This window comes from Ursus maritimus, unplaced genomic scaffold, assembly GCF_017311325.1.
Source record: "Ursus maritimus isolate PB19 unplaced genomic scaffold, ASM1731132v1 scaffold_17, whole genome shotgun sequence".
NCBI lineage: Eukaryota > Metazoa > Chordata > Mammalia > Carnivora > Ursidae > Ursus > Ursus maritimus.
Genome location: NW_024424119.1, coordinates 47,190,056 through 47,203,509, shown reverse-complemented (window position 1 = coordinate 47,203,509; position 13,454 = coordinate 47,190,056). Strand labels below are relative to the sequence as shown.

The window sequence follows — 13,454 nt, the reverse complement described above, 5'->3', positions numbered from 1 at the left end:
TGTAATATCTTTGCTTCTCTTTATATATTTGATCGGTCCCTGGAGATTGGCTCTCTGTTGCTGTATAACAAATTCTCCCAAAACTCTGTGACTTGAAACAACAAAACCCACTTATTCCACTGCTCCTGTGGGTCAGGAATTTGGGAGCGGCTTAGCTGGGGATTCCGGCTTGCGGTCTTGCCTGAGTTCGCAGTCGGTGTCAGCCAGGCTGGGGTCTGGGGCTGGAGGGTTTGTTTCCGAGATAGCCCACTTACCCCACAGTCTGTCTTTCAGCAATTGCTAGAACAAGCAGAGAAGAAGTGAGTAAAAACTTCAAGTTGGTACAGGCTGTTGGCAGGAGGGCTCAGCTGAGTATCATGCAGACTGCTCTGTCGGGAGAATAAGCATGGCAGCGGGCTTTCCCAGAATGAGCGATCCAAGAGAGAGCAAGGGGGACACAAGCATTTATTCCAGAGCAAGAGGGTTTTAGGTCCCTCCCAGGTCTAGGTTCTCAGATCCCTGATCTCAGAGCTCCCATCCTTCTCTGTCTTCTCCAATGCAGTCCAAAGTGGGCAGAGCCCACCTGCCCAGGATGCCCAAAGGGTATTGGAATGCATTTACTTCTTGTTCCAAGGCTTTCTTCCCACTAGATTATGAGCTCCTGGGCCTCGGTCTGCGTCCTGGGGGCCTGGTAGGGGCCAGGCACATGCTCAGTAGGTATGAGTGGATGGGATGACGACTGAATGCTCTGACCTTGGGATGGAGGTCAGGCAAGGGGTGTCCGAGATCTTTCGTAGACGGCACCTTCCCTCCCCACTCCCACGCCAGGTGGCAAGAATTCAAACCTCAGTAAATGTCTGCCTCTCTCTCAGTTTCAGTTACCTTTTAAGGGGGGTGTAGCCAGAACGGCCTGGCAAAGTCCTGGTGGGGGGAGCAAGCAGGGGCTGGAGCAGAAAAGCCTGGGGTAAGTGTGGACCCCGTGTGTGAGAAAGCACACTCACGGGGCTCAGGTTCTCCAGGGCCTGGGGACCCAGAGCCGGGGTGGAGGGTGGGAGTGGACTCCGTCCCCAGCTGAGGGAGCCTTGGCCATGGAGTCGGAAGAGCCCTTGGAAGCATCCTTGCGGAGTCTTGGGGGAGGAAAGCAGAGTTGCCATGGAAACCATCCCACAACAACCCACTCCACTTGGAGCTCACGGAGGTTCCCTGAATAAGAATTGTCATCTTGGGGCGCCCGGCCGGCTCAGACACTAGCGCGTGCACCTCTTGATCTCGGGGTCGTAGGCCCGAGCCCCACCTTGGGCGTAAAACTTGCTTGAAAAAAAGAAAAGAGAGGGGCGCCTGGGTGACGCAGTCGTTAAGTGTCTGCCTTCGGCTCAGGGAGTGATCCCGGGGTCTTGGGATCGAGCCCCACATCAGGCTCCTCCGCTGGGAGCCTGCTTCTTCCTCTCCCACTCCCCCTGCTTGTGTTCCCTCTCTCGCTGGCTGTCTCTATCTCTGTCGAATAAATAAATAAAATCTTAAAAAAAGAGAGAAGAGACGAGAAGAGAACTGTCTTCTCCTTTAGGGGGCTGCTTCTTACCCGCAACTGCCGCTCACGGTGCGTGCTGGCTTGTTGCCTGGCATCTGCCTGCGGCGCCTACCGCACACGTTACCTCGGGAAGCCCGGCTCTCTCTGCTCTGGGCCTTTGCACGGGCATTTCCTCTGCCGACAACATGCTCTCCCTTCCCCAGCCTCACCTTTCTCTGGCGCTCTCTTGCCCGCCCATTGAGAGCGGGTGAAGGAATTTTCTCCTTTGGGGAACCTTCACTGATCCCCTCACTGTCTGGCCAGGGGCCCCTCTGGTGTTCCCCGCCCCCCCGCACTGCTCACGTGGGCCTACATCTCCGGATCTTGGGTCCACGAGTTCCTCAAGTGCAGAACTGGGGCCGGAAAGTGCTCGCGGAAGGAAGGAAGGAAGGAAGGAAGGAAGGAAGGAAGGAAGGAAGGGAGGGAGGGAGGGGATGAACTCACAAACAGCCAGTTTCTGCAGAAGAGTCTAGAACACGGGCACGTCTTCCCTGCTCAACTCAGAACACCAAACTGTTGGGGCGCCTGGCTGGCTCAGTTAGTGGAACCCGCCACTCGAGCTCCGGGTCTTGTCAGCCCACCCAGCTTGCAACACCTCCTTTCTGGCCGGCAGGACCTCAGAGTCCAGACCCTTTTCTTTCACCTCTGGGGGTGTTTGCGAGGAGCGTGGGCTCCCCCTAGTGGGAGCCGGCCACAGTGGCCCAGGAGGCTGGCTCCCGGTCTAACAGAGAGGAATGGAGACAGAGCTGCAAGGTATATTCTAGGTGCCAGGCTCTGCGCTACGTTTTCTTTCTTTCTTTCTTTCTTTTTTTTTTAAGATCATATAATTTTTTATCTAAAAATTCTTTTTAATTTACCATTTTAGCTATTTTTAAGTGTACCATTCAGGGGCATGAAGTATATTCAGTCTTGTGCAACCATCACCACTACCCACCTCCAGAACTTCTCACCATCTCAAACCAAAACTCTGTACCCATTCAATGGTAACTCCCCATTGCTCTCTCCCCTCTGCCCCTGCAACCTCAGCTCTTCTTTCCGTCTCAATGAACTTGCCTACTCTAGGGACCTCACCTATGTGGACGCCTACAGTATTTGTCCTTCAGTGTCTGGTTCATTTCACTTAGCACAATGGTTCCCAAGTTCGTCCGTGTTGTCACGGGTCAGGATTTTATCCCGTTTTAATGCAGGCTGAATAATATCCCACTGCATAGGTACTCCACATTTTGTCTCTGCTTCATCTGCTGGGGGACGCGAGCGTTCTTTCCACCTTCAGATTATTGTGAATAAAGCTACTACGACCATTGGTGTACAGGTCTCGGTCCCTGCTTGCAATTCTTTGGGGTCCACCCCTGTGAATGGAACTGCTGGGTTGTATGGTGATTCTGACTGGTTTCCACGGCACCTTGTGCCTTATCTCAGGAAGCTCTGGCAGCACCCCTGGGTGGGGGGGCTGGGCCTGCCACTGAAATCCAGACGGACGAAGTAAAGGGTCCCAGGACCCTCGGCTAACAAGTGCAGAGTCATGATTAAAACCCGGATTGTGTCGGGCACAACAGTCCATGAACTGGCTCACGGGGAGGCCGTCACGGAGAGCAGCTCTCCTCTTCACTCTGCCTTCTTCCCCTGAGACCTCTCACCCAGCCCCAGAGCAACCCATTCCCATTTAGGACCAAAGTCGTGCTTTTCCTGAGCCATTGGTTCGTCTTCATTCATAGACTTTGGGATTGTGGCAGCGGCTATGACTGACCCCCCTTTATGCCACCTGCTAGTGGCTTAGAGCCAAGGTGTGGCCCTCCACAGCCAAAGTACGCCCCCTCGCAGCAAAAAACTTCACGCCATGTAGCCCAAAAGTTAAGCACTCACCTAACAGAAATATCCTTAACACTTAGTCCTTCAAAACTATACTCCCTTTGTTATTTTTTCAAGAATACTGTCTTTTCAAATGTATATCTGTATTTTTTCGTGTAAATACGTTATTTTGTTTTCTGTAACTCCTTGTTTTTAAAATGTATCGTTTTTCAAATCTACATTATAAGGACCTCTCTCCCTTGTGCATCCCGACAGGATTTCTGAAAAGATGTGGTGAGGGTGCGTGCGTGTGTGTGTGTGTGTGTGTGTGCTCTGTACCCTGGTGTAGAGAAACCTATAAACTCATGGGATAGAACAAAGATGAGTTATCACTTTGCCATGGCTGCTGGGTGCTTCCTGCATTTCTCTGTGCCTTTGTAGATGACAGAAGCCACCTTCCAATTTTCTGAGCCTGTGGTCTTATTTCCAGAACAGTCAATCCTTATGGTCTGTATTTTAACTTCATTCCCGCCTCCTCCGTGTTCCCATTCTTGTGTTTCTTTCTCCTTTTCCCACACCCTTATTCTCTGCTCTGGTGGTGCATTATGCATTCTTGGAAGTTGCCCGAGATCTTTTCTGCAGCAAGAGAGGGAACGAATCAACCCACCGGGTGGGCTACGGGGTTGCTGGACTCCTGGGCCCGGCTCCTTGTCCTTCCGCCACTAGCCAGTAGGTGGCACTAGGATGCTCCCAAATTTCCTACCAGGGTCAGGGCCAGGAGACCTCAGGTATTGGGTGGCCGGTTGGTGGAGGCCTTGGGGACTGCAGAGGAAAGGGTCAGGCCAGAAGACAGCTGAGACACAGCAGCATCCATCAGTATCCCACAGGCTGGGGTGATCTTGGGGCCTCCCAGCCTAATGACTGTCAGGTAAGTATTCTAGGTCAATGTCAGGAGTGAATGAGAGAATAGATCAAATGTGCTCAGGGCCTGGCGCACAGCAGGTGCTCAGGAAATGTCCATGATGTCCTGGAGGAATGGGTAGCTCTGCTCCTTATAGGGCCAGTGTCTGCGGCCCAACCCAGGACCATGCTGTCGCCCTGTATTTGTCCCCTGGCGTTGTGAGCCCCTCTCTCCTGGGGACAGACCCCTCCTTCCATGGTGAAAATCAGGGGGCGGAGAGAGATGGTAAGAACAGCGGCAGCTTGTCCCACTTCCCCTTGTCCTTCTGGTTCTTCTCCCAGAAGAGGAAGCCAGCGGGAGGGGCACTTTGCCAGCAGCCCCTGCGTCCCCAGCAACGAGCCTCAGGGGAATGAATAGCAGAAAGAACGTGAAAACTGGAGTTTACCACCGCTGCTCTGGTTAAAAGCCTGGACTTTGGCGTCAGTCAGAGCTCAGACAGGAGTTGGCATCCAGATTTTGCTGCTTTTTGGACTTTCTGACCTGGGGCAAATTACTTACTCTCCCCAAGCCTCAGCTTCCTCATCTGTAAAGTGGAGAGAGGAATTATCATGTTGATTCTGTTAGTAGGGTGTTCCGCCTGGCACTGGGCTCCCGTTCCAATCAACACTGCCTATCACTGTGGCTACCTTTCCAGGAGTGACCTGGGGGCAAGGACCTTGGTCCTGCAGGGCCTCGGTTTCCTTATTTGAAAAATGGGGGCTACAGATAACTCCTTCCCTGGGTTGTTGGGAGAATGAAGGGAGCCAGCACGTGTCGGTCCCTTGGACGGTGGCCAGCACCCAGAAGATGCCCTGTCACCATGGGCTGGATTGGAATCCTAAGAATCCAGGAATAGAAGGAAGTACTCTTTCTAATCCTTAGTAAATGTCCCCTCTAAGTGCCCTGTGTCTGCTTGAATGCTTCCAGAGATGGAAGGCTCACCACCTCTGAGAAAGCTCTGCCTCTTCTATCTCTGTTAAGCTCTGACCATGACAACGCCCTTCTTTTTGTAGGGCTGGGATTCATTTCCCAGTAGTTTTCCACCCAGGAGTTCAATGTATTCCAAACCTTGATCTCTGGGGGCCATCACTAACCCCTCACTTCTTTCCCCATGACTTCTGCTAAATGGATTAGTCCTGCAGCCTGTGCAAAATTAGATTGTGGATCTGGCAGCCAGAGAGGGGGTGGGGTACAGCAGAAGTTGTCCTGTGGTTTAGGAGGGCAATTAACAACCTCCATGCCAGGCCTGGGATTGTCCTGCAGAGCTGGTGACTGGTGTGGGAGGCTGCTTCTGCTGGGACCAAGGACGTCCACAGTCAGAGTTCATGTTCATGGAGCCATTGGACACATTGACATGGCTGCCTGGTGCCCAAGGTAGCGCCCACTGCAGATGGGGAAACTGAGGCTCAGAGGGTAAGTGGCCAAACTGGGGGCTCTGTCTGTAGATGGGTTATTTGTTAATTCAATTGTTCTCTGAGCCCTTACTCTATGCCAGGCACTGCGTTGGGTGCTAGGGGTACTGCACGAGACAAAGGTGATTTTGTGCTTGGCTAGGGTAAGGGTGAGTAAAGAGGGAGATACAGAGGGGAAATCGTTTATCCTCCCTGGGAGCTGGAAAGATGCCTTCATCCAGCCATCTGTCTGTCTGTCCATTCGTCCATCCATTCATTGCACAAACATGTACTGAGTGCCTAGAATCGGGGGTTCCCCAGAATTCAGGGAGTACCCAGTGACAGAGACATCAGGTACGTTTGCTCTCAACATCTCTTTCTTCTTGGGACAGTAGTTCCCTGATTCGCCTTTGGGGGACCTCGTGCCCCAGTGCACGTGTTTCATAGTAGCAAACTCCGTATCCCTTCCTGGGGGCAGAACACACGATCTGGGCTAAACCCATCAGAGCTGTCCACGATTCTGGCTGTGACGATCAGCTCAGGGATGGGCCCGTGACCTAGGTCAGGCCAATCAGGACCAACAGGGCTCTTTTCCCAGAACTCTGGTTTGAGAGAAGGAGGAAGAGCCCTGTCCCTTCCCCCAGACTTGGTGTTGAGGTCATGGGAGCTGCTGGGGGGTCACGTCACGGAGCTGGAGAACGGAGCCAACCCTGATAAGGGGAGTCGGGGTCAGCCACTGCGGGGGTGTTGCTCGAGTCCTGAAGCCACTTACGCTGTGGCTGGATGTGTACAAGATGCGTGCCATTTTGCGTGTAAGCCAGTCTGGGGTTTGTGTCATTTCCAACAGAAGAGGCTGCCTGATTCTGGCACCGTCCTCCGCCGTGCTGACCCTGGGAGGGCATCACAGTCCTCAGCTTCTGTGGCCACGTCACCACCTCTTGCCTCCCCGACAGCTCCTGGCCCCGACCCCCTGCTCCCCAAGATGAGGGACACCCTCCTCAGCCAGCCTCCAGGAGGAGCGCGTCTCAACCAAGTTCCATTCTCCTTGGGGTCCCTCACGGCAGCCGAGCTCCATCCTCTGCTCTCACCTCTGCCCCCAAACTTGGAACAAACCCCTTGTCACTGAAGAATTCTTTCTTGGGCTGTCCCCCAAGGATCCTGCCCATGACAACATTTTCTGTGCTGGAAAATGGCCCCTCGGTCCTCACAAGACACTCTCCCTCTCTCTCTAGAAGTCATCCTGCCACCACATCCCCTCACAAATTTTGCCTGCTAAAGAGCTCCAGGCTCCCCCCACTCCTGCCGCTGCGGCTGCCGGGGTCTAGGACGGACCTCGCTGCAGCCTCTTCCCCCTGACATCCTGGCCTCCAGTCATCGTCATCAATGAAGGGGCACCCTTTGGGACTTGGTCACTTAAGAGATAATTCCTCCAACCTCTTGTTTGGGGGTAGAGCACTGTGGGCATACTTCTGGGTGTAGAGCAGGGGAAGAGGCTAGGAGTCCCACAGCTCAGGATGCGGTCCTGTTCTCTGCCGTGCTTGAGATCTGCAAGTGTTTGTGGTTCAATCCTCCAAGGAGACACCGATGCCCTTCTGTCCGTGCGTATAGCCACCTACGAACCCTGGGAACAACAGCTCTGTGTCCAGACTTCCAGTCTCACCTGGTCCCTCCAGGACCCAGGCCTCTTGGATTCTTCAGGACAGGCTGGCCCGGTCATTCTCAGCATCGCCTCTGCGGGCCCTGGAAGCTCTAGTCCCGAATGTACTCGCCACTTCTCCCTCGCCTCCCATCTTTCAAGGTGCTGTTGAAATCATTTTTCTTCCCGTGCCTCCTGTCCCGGCTTCTTCATCATTACGGGTGAGTTATACCTGCTTTATTCCTTCACTGTTGGTTTGGTGGGGGCGGAGTGGGGACAGGGCATCCATGACGGGGGCCAATCCACCATGTCCAAGTGGCTCACAGCCAAAGTTCCAGAAAGGGTTGCCTCTACCTCCCACTCTCCTGAGGCACCTGGCTTCTGCCCCCACCACTCCGCAGAAATGTTCCCCATCAGGTCACTGGTAGCCAAAGCCACCTGACTACTTGGGCTTACCTGACTGGATACGCAGGTAGGGTTTCACACTTCCCAACTAGCTCTCCTTCTGACTCTCCCCTGCCCTAGCGTCCAGGGCCACACAGGGTCCTGAAGACCCATCCTGTGTTTCCCCAACCCCTGGCCTTGGCCTCTGGGTCTCATTTGCCAGCTTCCCTTCCTTCCGTGTCCTCTCAACTGTTACATTTCCCAGGGTGCCAGCCTCAGTCTCCCTCTTTTCCCACCTTGTGTGGCTTCTCTGAGCACATTCCTCCTCTCCTATGGTCTCAGTGGTGTTACTACAAACGCTAGTCTACTCCGGCCTCCTGCCCCGGCCCCTCCCCTGAATTCCAGACCTCCAACTCTGGTGGTCTCCTGGACGCCTCTTCTAGAAGGACCCTCAGGCCACCCGGGCTCCCTGTGTCCAAAGCTGGACTTGGCCCCTGGCTCCTTCCTAACCTGCACCTCCCCCTTTGCTCCTCCCTCAGGAAAGGTCACCACCATCCGTCTAGTTGCCCTGACATGTGGATGCCAACCTTGACTGCCCCATTTTCTCAATTTCCACACTCAGTTGGTCACCAAGGCCCATTGGCTTGACCTCTGTGATAAATCCCCGTCTGCCTACCCCCTCTCCATCCTGCCAGCTTCTCTCTTGGCTGGCCTCCCCGCCTTTAGCCCAGCCCTCTTCCTTCCACATGCTGCCCATCCCCTGTTAAAATGCAAATAGCATCATGTCCTCCCCTCCTGAAAAGCCTCTGATGACTCCCCCCTACCTAGGAATTAAGTCCAAATTGCCCCAAGGCTAAAGTTGCCGGATTTAGCACACAAAAAAATACAGGATGTCCAGTTAAATTTGAATTTCAGATAAACAATGACTCTGTGTGTGTGTGTGTGTGTGTGTGTGTGTGTGTCCCGGTCCCGTGCAATATTTCACATCTGGACCCTTTCCACACACACCCCTTCAGTTCTTGTATGCTGTAGCTCCCATCTGACCCTCAGGAGAGACTGAACTGCTTGAAAATGAACCTCCCCAAATGGGTCAGACATGCTCTGATCAATAAGCTCCTCTTACCTGCTGTTTCTTCCACCAGAAACGCCATGTCCCCTTCTTGTCCTGGCCAACCTGTCTCCGTCTCTTGGGTCTCAGCACACTGGGGTCCCCTCCTCCCGGGAGCCTCTGAGCTCCTTCGTCATGGATCAGGCTCCTCTCCTGGGTGACCAGAGGCCCCTGTGTTTCCCTGGTTGCCAGCACTTTACCCTCTGTACCATCATCCAGTTTGCTCTTTGTCTCTCTCCCCTGCAGACGGGGAGTTGCCAGGAACCTTCCCCGGCCCGCATCTGGCCCAGCCGGCATGGCCCCATCCAGCTGGATGCTCCCGAGGGCCCAGAGCCTTGGCCAAGTCTCAGCTCTCTTCTCGCTCTCTTGGCCTGGGTCCCAGCCTGATGGTTCACACTGCCGGCTCGCCTGAGTTCCCATGAAAAGTGGCCTCCACCCCTAGCCCCCTGCCCGGGGCCAGATTACAACTTGCTGAGACAATGGAGGCTCCAAGCCAAACTTCCAACAGGCCTGCCGTTAAACCCCCCCTAGCATCTGCCCGTAGATCTGGGGACAGATGCTGGCAGCCTTAGCCATGGCTCTCTCACCGTGGGTATGCCAGGGCCTTTGCAAGGGTGGAGTGGAGGGAGCTTACCCCTGAAGTCAGGACACCTGGGTTTGAATCCCAGCCCTGCCCCTTTGTAGCTGCCTGGAGACGGGGCAAACAAGCACCCCCTTGAGCCTCAGTTTTCTTGTCTACAAAATGGGTATAATAAAGCTCACCTCACAGGCTATGCTGTCAAAGAAGAGTCCTGACCTTCACTTGTGTTTCTCAAAGCTGGTGGTAGCAGAAGCGGAGACCAGAGCTCTCCTGGTAGATTTCTTCTCCCAGAATTGCCACGAACCTGCCCTCCTCGTACAGCTTGAGGGGAGGGGCGTTATCAGACCCCCCAGCACAGGTCCTAGACGGCACCTCCCTGGGAAAACCACCTCCGAATCAACAGCCCAGGTGAACGCCGTAGAGACGATGAAGCAAGCTGAAGGCGTGGCGAGTGAGGAGGGAGGCAACTGAGGACAGAGGACAAGGCATTGGGCCGGGGTCGGAAACGCCGGCCTGCTCCCTCCTCAAGACTGTCCCCTCCCGCCTCTCTCCGCCCAGCACCCTCCAGACCCGGGCTCAGGGACAATTTAAAGGTGCAACATATGTGTCCTGGGAACACCAGAAGGAGAGAGAGAAAGGAGCAGAAGACATTTTGGAAGTAATAATGGCTGAGAATTTTCCAAAATTAATGACAGCCTCTCCCTGCCTCCCCCTCCAAATACAAAGTCCCTCCAGGGCGAGAGTCTGTCCACTTGCACACAACAATAACCAAAAATGTTTAGGGTGACATTTACTAAATGTTAAAAAAAATTGTATACACACACACAGACTTTTCCAGTTCCAATTCGAACACATAAAGAGCTCAGAAGTCATCCCTTCCATCCTCAATAAGAAAAAGGCGGAACAAACTGCAAATCTCAGATCCGTCGGACAGCTGAGGTCACAGGGCAAACCCCGAAAACTGGTGAGACCAGGAAAACAGAATCACATGCAGATTAGCCTTCCAGGGGAGCGGAAACCCCTGGAGCCCTAACCGGCAGGAACACTTCTGACGGTAACTGGTAGACGCCTGGGCGCTTGGTGTAGACTAAGCAGAGAGTTAAAAACTCCGAAGGACCCAGTCTTCAGATCCCTACGTGTTTGAGGATTTCATCTCCAGGACCCCACCAGGGGCTCGCGTCGAAGACTGGAGGGAAATCCCGCATGCTTCCAGCGGGCGCAGCAAACAAGTAACCATTGTGAGAAATCCATCCCGAGATGGTTGTCTGTTACCAAGGGCCTGCCCGCGAGGAAAACTGCTTTACCAGCTCAGGCTTATCTGATCTGGGCAAAGGGCAATTAGACAGCTTTAGCCTCTTCCAGCCTTCCGGTCTCACAGGGGGAGAGGGTGGGGGGAGCTAAGACAGGCTTCTGGAAGTCACCGTCGCTCAGCAGGGACTCAGGCCGGCTCAAACAAAACAAAGCAAAACAAAACACAATTGAGATTTAATCACAAGGTTATAGAATGCTTCCCCTCGCCAAAACCGTACCAATGCATCAACAGGTATAATAACAGTAGATTACAATGTCGAAACCTGGAAGACAAATGCATCATTTAAGAAAGCCTTCTTAGGGGGGCGCCTGGCAGGCTCAGTCGGTAGGTAGAGCGTGTGACTCTTGATCTTGGCGTCGTGGGATTGAGCCCCACACTGGGTATAGAGATTAACTTAAAAGTCAAATCCTTACAAAAAGAAAGAAAGACTTCTTAGGGAAAACCAAAGACAACTAGAGAGAAAATAGCCAGGACCTAGAAAAAAAACTGGCTCCTACAGTTACAACGCACGGGAAAGACAGCCCTGCTCCTGGCCGGGTTCACATGGAACCTCACTCTGGAAGCCTGACAGCGCCCCTGGGTGGCCCAGTCGGTTAAGCGCCTGCTTTCGGCTCAGGTCATGATCTCAGCGTCCTGGGATCAAGTCCCGCATGGGGCTCCCTGCATGGGGCTCCCTGCATGGGGCTCCCTGCTCAGCAGGGAGGCTGCTTCTCCCTCAGCTTCCCTCTGCCTGCTGCTCCCCCTGCTTGTGCACTCTCTCTCAAATAAATACGTTTTTTTTAAAAATCTTGAAAAAAAAAAAAAGAAATGAAAATAAATCAACGCCTGGTAACCTCAGTTTTTAGTACCAGATACATCACGGCCAGCTTTCAACACAAAATTACAGGATGTGTTAAAGACCAAAAAAAAAAAAAAATGTGCAAAGAGAGCATGGATCAGAAGAAGACTCAGATACAATCCAGATTTTGGAATTATCAGACATAAAATGTGAAATAACTGTGAGTAGGATGTTTCCCTAATGGAACTAGTGCACAACTTGCAGGAGCAGATGGGTAATAGCACGGAGACAGAGACCTAAGAATCCTAAGAAAGTGCTAGACTCCAGAAACACTGCAACAAAGGTGAAGAATGCCTTTGATGGCTCGTTAGTAGACTAGACACAGCCAAGGAAAGAATCAGTGAGTTCAAAGAAAACATCCCAACCTGAAATGCAAAGAAAAACAGAGAATGGGACAAAAAAAAAAAAAAAAAAAAGAAGAAGAGAAGGAACAGAAGGTCAACGCCGTGAGACAGTTACAAAAGGTATAACATATGGGTCCTGGGAACACCAGAAGGAGAAGGAAGAGAGGAAGGAGCAGACGAAATGTTGGACGTAATGATGGCTGAGAATTTTCCAAAATTAATGACAGACCCTAAACCCCAGATCCAGGAAGCTCAGAGGACATCAGGCAGATCAGTGCCAAAAAAACAAAAACAAAAACAAAAAAGAAACAAACAAAACAAACAACAACAAGGCATATTATATTCAAACTCCAGAAACCCAAAGACAAAAAGAAAAATCTTGAAGGAGGCCGGAAATGAAAAGCACCTTACCAATAGAGGAACCAGGATGAGAATTACATCGGACTGCTTGTCAGAAACCATGTAAGCGACAAGAGAATGGAATGGAATAGTTACAGTGTTGAAAGAAAAGAGGGTCCCCCTAGAGTTCTGTAGATAACGAAATTATCCTTTAGAAGCAAAAGAGAAATAAAGGCTTTCAGGGTGCCTGGGTGGTTCATTTGGGGAGCGTCCGACTCTTGATTTCAGCTCAGGTCATGATCTCAGGGTCATGGGATTGAGCCCCAAATGAGGCTCTGAGGTCAGCGTGGGGTCTGCTTGAGATTCTCCTCCCTCTCCCTCTGCTCGTCCCCTGTTTGCTCATGCATGCTCTCTGCCTCTCTCTGAAATAAATAAAGGCAAGACAGGTCTACTGGCCACAAATCCTTTGTTTTTGTTAGTCTGAGAAAGCCTCGCAAGAAATGGTCACAGAAATTTTCAGAAAGAAGGGAAGTGATGCAAGTGGCCAATTTAAATCTGCATGAAGAAAGAACATCAGAGAAGGTGTTTTATCATCTTTTATGGGGTCAGTCGGGTGTGGCCACAAGAGGAGACAAAGGAGAGATCAGGGAAACAAAGTTTATGGCACTCCCAGTCCTAGAGACCAGAGGCACAGAGCACAGGGCAGGCAGCGCCCCTTGGGAAGCCCCCCCGCCCCAGGTGGTCAGGAGGGAGAAGAGTAGTGAGGGCATGCTTAGGCCATGGCCTTCATTGGGGGTTCCATGGGGGAGAATGAACAGCTTACAATTGGCTAGGTTGAATAATTGGCCGGGGTGGGGGGTGGCTTTGGGCTGCAGGGATGGCCTCTAGTTGCCTGCCACCTGGCCCTAGGATGATTAAAGCAGAGGGATATTTTCTCCTGGGGTGTATGGATCAGACGGGGTCGGGGGACCGAGGGGCTCTGAATCACAGTATTATAGGATGACTTCACCGCCTGTGTTATTTGAAAGCTGATTTAGATCAGTTGTGAATATATGTTGCAAACTTTAGGGTAACCACCAAAGAAAACAAATGTTTAAAGCATAATTGATGTGCCAAGAGAAGATTGACAATGAAAGCATATGAAATGCTCACTTAAAACCAGAGAAGTCAGATAAAGAGGGGAAGATTTTAAATATATATAGTTATGTGTGTGTGTGTATTACACACAAAGAAATAGAAAGAAAATTA

The 13,454-nt window shown here is 52.2% G+C and overlaps 1 long non-coding RNA gene across 1 annotated transcript in view; it reads right to left on the bottom strand.

Annotated features, from left to right (window-relative positions):
• Nucleotides 1-11,049, bottom strand: part of LOC103670361 — a 20,283-nt gene extending 9,234 nt beyond the window's left edge. The window contains exon 1 of the long non-coding RNA XR_570555.2: nucleotides 8,809-11,049. This is a non-coding gene — a long non-coding RNA (uncharacterized LOC103670361). The remainder of the gene's footprint in view (nucleotides 1-8,808) is intronic.
• Nucleotides 11,050-13,454: the final 2,405 nt, after the last annotated feature.